General features: G+C 47.2%; 1 protein-coding gene across 4 annotated transcripts in view; it reads right to left on the bottom strand.

Annotated features, from left to right (window-relative positions):
• Window positions 1-7500, bottom strand: part of LOC123768654 (trafficking kinesin-binding protein milt) — a 331499-nt gene that overhangs the window by 112105 nt on the left and 211894 nt on the right. The gene's annotated exons all lie outside the window — the stretch shown is intronic.

Genomic DNA, 7500 nt, shown 5'->3' with positions numbered 1-7500 from the left:
TACTGAGGAAAAATATTGGGTCTTGCAATCGTTGTTGTTGTTTAAGATTCAGCTTCTAGGAACAAAAAGTTCCAAGTAGCACGGGCTATGGTGAGCCGTAACTTACCTGGCACAGGAGTGGGGCTGTAACTGGGTCTTGCAATCGATTATTCTGTTTATACACACAATATAGTGAGGGGTGGTTACCTTGAGGTGTTTTCGGGGCTTAGCGTCCCGCGGCCCAGTCGTCGATCAGGAGACAAGGTAATGTAGTTAGAAGAAAGTGCCAAGCCAGTGCTACGTCATAGCACTTGGAAGGAATATGAGGACGAGGAGCTGGAATAGGACGGAGGAAAGGAATGGTGCCCAATTATTTGGACCATCGGGGATCGAACTCCGAGAGGTAAGGAACAAGGCTCTCGCTGTACCAACTAATCCAAGTGGTAGAGTGATGAGACAAATAACAAACATGGAGTAACTGGAAATGTAACATCCTGTAGAATTTATTTACAATAAATAACTTGTAATAACAGAGATGAGTTTGAGAGTAAAGAATTTCACAAGCCACACTTACCCTCGACGTCCAGGTCATCGACAATGCTGACTTCACTCGGGTTGAAGGCCTTGTCTAGGTACTGTCTCGGGTCCCTCCTCCACTCCGTTTTTTCATTATCTCCTTCTTCGACCTCCACGATGAGAACCTCCTCGCCCTCGTCCAGGGAGACGAAAATACTTTGTTGGAGCGATGTCTGTTCAGAGAGTTGTGGGCTCTCGACCGCTTGTTCCAGGATGTTGCCATCTACCCCGGCGCCTTCCTGTGCTTGTTCCTCGAGGAATAACACACCCGGTGCAACAGCGGACCTTCCGTCATCTACTGCCAAGGTGATCGACACGCAACATGCTGCGTCTTGTTCACCGTTGGGCGTCTTCCGTGCAGAATGGCTTGGCTCGTCGAGGTCATCTTCCAGTTCCAGTTGTCCTACAGCCCGACCATCTTCCAGACCGTGGCTTGTCGTTTCTTCATTCTCACGCTGGAAGATCTCTTGGCTCCACTTCCTAAGCGGACTGGTCTTGAGGAAAGTCTTTAGTTCTCTACTGTAGCCAGGGTCTTGCTGGCCTGCGAAGAGGGGAAAGTGTTCCTCGTCTTGGTGGTAGATCTGGTACTGGAACGGCTGCTCCTCGCACTGTTGCTGGAAACGAGCATTCCAGTTCTTAGCCTGCCTGTGAGCTCGCCTGTCGACGCCCTCAACGAGGGGGGGCGGGGGCAGCGGCCACCCCGTGGAGCCCCGGGGCCCGTATTTAGCCACCTCTTAAGGGTCCAAACACTAGTTAATGGGCAGTAAAGTGTTTCTGGATCTACCTTAAGATACCACTTGTATTCCGACACTACTTTATTATTATAAAAACTGTTTAACTACACTATATTCAATTCTTTGGCACGGTGACGTTTCTTAAATGCCCCACATAGAGGCATTTAACAACAATATTAAGCACCAACGTTGCAAGATGACCCTGACCTTCCCACACCGGTCCGCGCCCAGGGCCTCATATTTCAACAGAAAACGTGTACTAATGTGAACTAGTCACCAGAGTTCCAAAACACTCTGTGGGGAATCGATCACTTTTAGCCCCACCAGGCCGACAGTTCGAACACCTCGGTGGGAGTGTGTGACCTGACCTCTGACTCACACGCACGCCACGCTATCTGACGTCGTGGTCCTCGGCGTCACCGTCTGCGTCGCCGTCGTCTCCCTGGCACTCCAGCCCTTGTCGTCCACTTAACATGGTCGCACACTTTTGGGAGCCGAGATACACTTTGTCCTTTTACACCCAGATAAATGTGTCTCTTTTTATTGTATTTTAAGCTATATACAGTACCTGAAAACGCGAAAATTCAGCAGAAAATTAACAACAATTCAGATGTTTGCCACTAACAAAATGTATTATAATAAAGATGACGTTTCTAAACAAGCCAGCCAGTGTATATATATAAATACTATGACGCAAGCGAACGGAATTTTTTCGGGGTCACTTTTGAAAGATTTCTACCGAGAATTTAGTCGTTTCAACGAAATGTCAGAAACCTATTAGCAAAAAGACCTAATAATTAGCAACAACGAACCATTAACAACACGAGCTAATAATCAACAAGAAGAGCGAATTAGCGTGGTAAGCAAAAATTGGAGAGAAAGATAAAAAAAAAGCTCCACAGACGGATATGGAACAATTGCATATTTAAATTTCCATGGTGGAGGATAGATAGTGGGCAGGTGGAGGTGGGGGATAGATGGTGGACAGGTGGTGGTGGGGGATAGATGGTGGGGAGGTGGTGGTGGGGGATAGATAGTGGGCAGTTGGGGTGGGGATAGATGGTGGGCAGGTGGGATGGGGATAGATAGTGGACAGGTGAGGTGGGGGATAGATGGTGGACAGGTGGGGTGGGGATAGATGGTGGACAGGTGGGGTGGGGATAGATGGTGGACAGGTGGGGTGGGGATAGATGGTGGGCCAGTGGAGGTAATAGGTGGGGTTTCCAGACCTCACCGTCGTATCAACATACATCTAATCAAATATCTGATCACTATCTCGCCAGAGAGCTGAAAATAGCATTTTACTTCGCTTACATAAGATTAATATCTGTAGGTCGGAGGCTCGTGTCACTCGCCATACAGGTTGATGACAAAGTCCCTGATTGCAATTATATAAATTACGATGACTCTGAATTGTTAAAACTATTGTTAAGATAACGAAAATATATATAACATGAGTCTGGTGTTGACAACGGCCTTGATCGGCCGAAATGTTCATCTCCCTTTCCCATTTCTATGTGGATTTTCCGCACATATAACATACTAAATTGAGCACCGCGGAATCCCAAAATTAAGTGTCACTAAGGTTTTGGGAGCACCCAGAATAAAAATCTGCCATCTGAACATGTGTTTTACGTCATTATATATAATACCCGTCTTTTGAACAGATGAAAATATTATGGACCCAGAGAAAGAGGGGGGGAGCGAAGGAGGGAAGGGAAGGGGGGAAGGGAAGGGGGAAGGGAAGGGGGGGGGAGACTGAGAGACAGACAGACACCAGCTGGCCATAACTTGATTATGAGCCAAGAAAGGAAAATACTACTATTCTACTCATAACACACTCCCTATCTTGACAACCCTCAGAACAGTGAGTTAAAACAAATCTCACCGAGCAGCAGCTTACTCTGCTGGCTGAAAAAACAGGCGGCAGTTTTCGTGGTGGAAAAAAAAAAATTGAAATTTGACATGGAAAGGCAGGATTTTACCCTACTCCTGCTGCTAATGCTAGAACTTCAGTCATTGCTGCTGTTACTACTACTATGTACTACCTACACCACAACCGCTAGCTGTACTACAATGTACTACAACCACTAGCTGTACTACAACCACTAGCTGTACTACAATGTAATACAACCACTAGCTGTACTACAATGTACTACAACCACTAGCTGTACTACAATGTAATACAACCACTAGCTGTACTACAATGTACTACAACCACTAGCTGTACTACAATGTACTACAACCACTAGCTGTACTACAATGTACTACAACCACTAGCTGTACTACAATGTACTACAACCACTAGCTGTACTACAATGTACTACAACCACTAGCTGTACTACAATGTACTACAACCACTCTCCCGCGGCGCCCCCGCCTACCCAGAGTTACGTGTTCTAAATGTTAAAATATGAGTTTGATTTACATTAAGTCTCTAAATTAGCTAAATTCAGCTGCTTCTAAAAGGAGTTTAGTGAATACGAACTTACTATATCAGAAAACAATTTATTTCAAAATTTTAGAACTTTGTAGTCTCTGACGTTTTCACTGCATGGAAATGCATATATGCTAGTTACCATTGTAAATGTCTGTGGTATAAAAAAAACAAAATCTGCACTTATTTCCAGAAATTTCATAAAATAATATATTTTTCTCGTATCTACCTGCATCTCAAATGGTTACTCTTGGTTGAGTGTGTCGGGTATGGATTAATTATCCTTCTTGGCCACACTTCTTCATAAAACAAGTTTGTGTCTTTGAGACTTCATACAGATGTAATTTCTTGATGAGTGTGTGTTAGTTTAGTCACACTTCCTTAGCCAAGGTCGATGGTTTCGGAATCCGTCATGACTTTCCGTTAATAGGTTGAGGTCCTCGAAAGATTTGACAGCTCTTCATAATAAGTGTTTTCGTCAATGTCAGTGACACCAATGTTAAGGTGATATGTTAGAGAACATTTCCTGTCGTGTTTCTCGTATGTTGCCGTTATTTTGCAACTTTAGTTGCCCGACACTTTGCTTTCTAATGAAGTGTTAAAATATGGCGACACGTAGCGCCAATTTCCATACCAGGGGCCAGATTCACGAAGCAGTTACGCAGGTACTTACGAACGTGTACATGTTTCCTCAATCTTTGACGGCTTTGGTTACATTTATTAAACAGTTTACTAGGATGAAAACTTCCCAATCAACTGTTGTTATTGTTATAAACAGCCTCCTGGTGCTTCGAAGCTCATTAACTGTTTAATAATTGTAAACAAAGCCGCCAAAGATTAAGAAAAGATGTACTGATTCGTAAGTGCTTGCATAACTGCTTCGTGAATCTGGTTCCAGGACGCTCCACCCCCCCTCCCACACCCCACCCTTACAGCACGAGCCTCCAACCCCCAGAGTAAGTCACATAACAACAAACCCTCCCCCTATATCAGGAGGAAGCACCCACCCACAGACATACTGTCTCCCATGTCCCCAGCGGGCCCTCGCCTGTGGGTGTGGGGCACCATGGGGCCCTCCCATGGTGTGGGGGCACCATGGTGGTCTCTCGTCCCGGGGCCCCTGGTAACAGGTCACGTATCAACCCTTATCATTTAAGTGATCAAGCTGTTCGAGGCATTTCAGAAAAACCAGTGTATCCGGACAGTCACTCATAACAACTCGTGTATCCGGACACTGTCACTCATGACAACTCGTGTATCCGGACACTGCCACTCATGACAACTCGTGAATCCGGAAACAATCGCCAAACTAATTTTAAAGTTCAGTGGCGCCGAAGCACAGAAGTCTGCTTCAAAACAGACACTAATCGCTTGGTACTGATTTAACAGCGTTCCAACACACGCAGATAATCTCGTTAACTGTGCCTTGACTTGCAGAGTGATCATGTTACACCGGTGTGTGTTACACGGGTGTGTGTTACACGGGTGTGTGTTACACGGGTGTGTGTTACACGGGTGTGTTACACGGGTGTGTGTTACACGGGTGTGTGTTACACGGGTGTTACACGGGTGTGTTACACGGGTGTTACACGGGTGTGTTACACGGGTGTGTTACACGGGTGTTGTACAGCAGCAACCAGCGGTAGGAGAAGGGAAGGTGTTCGCGCACCTCCAAGGTTTACCCCAGACTGGAAGATAACCCAACCACTAGGCACAGTACATCCCACACACCCACACACACACACACACACACACACACACACACGTATACATGCGCCCGCCCGCACGCACGCACGGTGGAGGAGGTATAGAGCGAGCAACAAGGTGGAGCAGATATAAAGGTAATGGTTCATGGGTAATGGTAACGACATGGGTAATGGTTCAGTCGAATGACTTTTAATGTTCCCAGCGCTGGCGGTATTTGAATCATGCTGGGGCGAGCAGGTTACGAGGGAGAACACAACTACTGCATGACTCGTGAGGCTCCTCATACTCCCTGACCCACAAGAGGCAAACATCTCTCTTGTTCACTCTATATCTTCCATAATTCACTGGGGTTCGTGCAACATGTAGCGTGACTCCTGAGAGCGTGAATACTGCGTTACTTTATGCAACATTGCCATCATGCTCACTCATGCACCCAGACCCTCTGTTCCGAGCTTAAATAATTACACTACATAAGCGTAGGACAGAAAGTCAGAAGGTGCTGGTAAATGAAGCAGTGTTTAGAGGAATACTCCACTAGGCTACAGACCAACAGTGGTGGTGGTGGTGGTGGTGGTAGTGGTGGTAGTTGTGGTGGTGGTTGTGGGGGGGGGAAGTAATTAACATATGTTCCCCCACCACTATCCCCCCTCTTCCCTCATCTCCTCCTAACCACATCAGACTTAAAAGCCGTAATTTGAAACTCAACATATCGATCACATAATCATCACGAAATGTTAAGAGCGCGTTGGACGAGGTTGTGGTTATGGTTGTGGTTGTGGTAGTTGTGGTTGTGTTAGCGGTACTGATTTAGGTTGGTGGTGGGGTGTTTATAGGTGGTTGTTTTGTCATTGGCGACATAAGTAGTTGCAAATCGGACGTTGGTGCTGGTTTCAGCTGTTGTAGTTTTGAGAGACGGCAGTTCTGGATGCATTATTTAGAATCTTAAACTACGTTCCTACCCCTCTCTATTCGCCACTAGCTATCCCATGCCTCCTCTCCCTTACACACCCCCTTCACATCTCTCCCATCCCATGTACCCTTCACCCACCCCACCTCCCAGCAGCCATGCGCTGGAGCCGACAGTATCGACCATGGGAGGCGTCTGGTGCCTGCCTGCATGACGCTGTGAGGGTCATGCTCCCGGAGGACTGTACCCCGGTGCCTCGGGTCCGCCGGCCGGAGGACGCACCTTCAGGCAATGACAAGCCCGATTAACTGGTATAACTGGTCCTGCAGGCATGATGACACTGGTATGATTGGCAGGCATGATGACGCTGGTATGATTGGCAGGCATGATGACGCTGGTATGATTGGCGTACAGGAATGATGACACTGGTTTAATTTTCGGTTGATGATTATGTTGATATAAGACTTAGTGTGGTTTGGTGTGTGTGTTGTGTGTGTGTTGTGTGTGTGTGTGTGTGTGTGTGGTGTGTGTGTGTGTGTATGTGTGTGTGTGTGTATGTGTTGTGTGTGTGTGTGTGCAGGGGTGGGTGTAGCGAGGGGCGGTGGGCGTGGCCAGGATGCCCCTGGGTGATGGTGAGAGGAAGGGCGTTATATGGTACAGAGAGGCAGCTCAGGTCACTATAATTTGCTTATGGTGACACCAGTCAACATTGTCTCTATAAAACACTCGCCCCCAGACACACAAGCAGCCACCTGAACACACACACACACACACACAGACACACACACACACACGCACACACACACACACACACACACAGACACACAGACACACACACACACACACACACACACACACACACACACACACACACACACACACGCACACACACACGCACACACACACGCGCACACACACACACACACACACACACGCACACACACGCACACACGCACACACACACACACACACACACACACACACACACACACACACACACGCACACACACAGACACACACACACACACACACACACACGCACACACACACACACACACACACACACGCACGCACACACACACACACACACACACACACTATTCAACACTGGTGGGACGCGAACAAGGGGACACAGGTGGAAGCTGAGTACCCAAATGAGC

This window comes from Procambarus clarkii, chromosome 83, assembly GCF_040958095.1.
Source record: "Procambarus clarkii isolate CNS0578487 chromosome 83, FALCON_Pclarkii_2.0, whole genome shotgun sequence".
NCBI classification, from domain to species: domain Eukaryota; kingdom Metazoa; phylum Arthropoda; class Malacostraca; order Decapoda; family Cambaridae; genus Procambarus; species Procambarus clarkii.
This window is presented reverse-complemented; position numbering and strand designations above follow the sequence as displayed.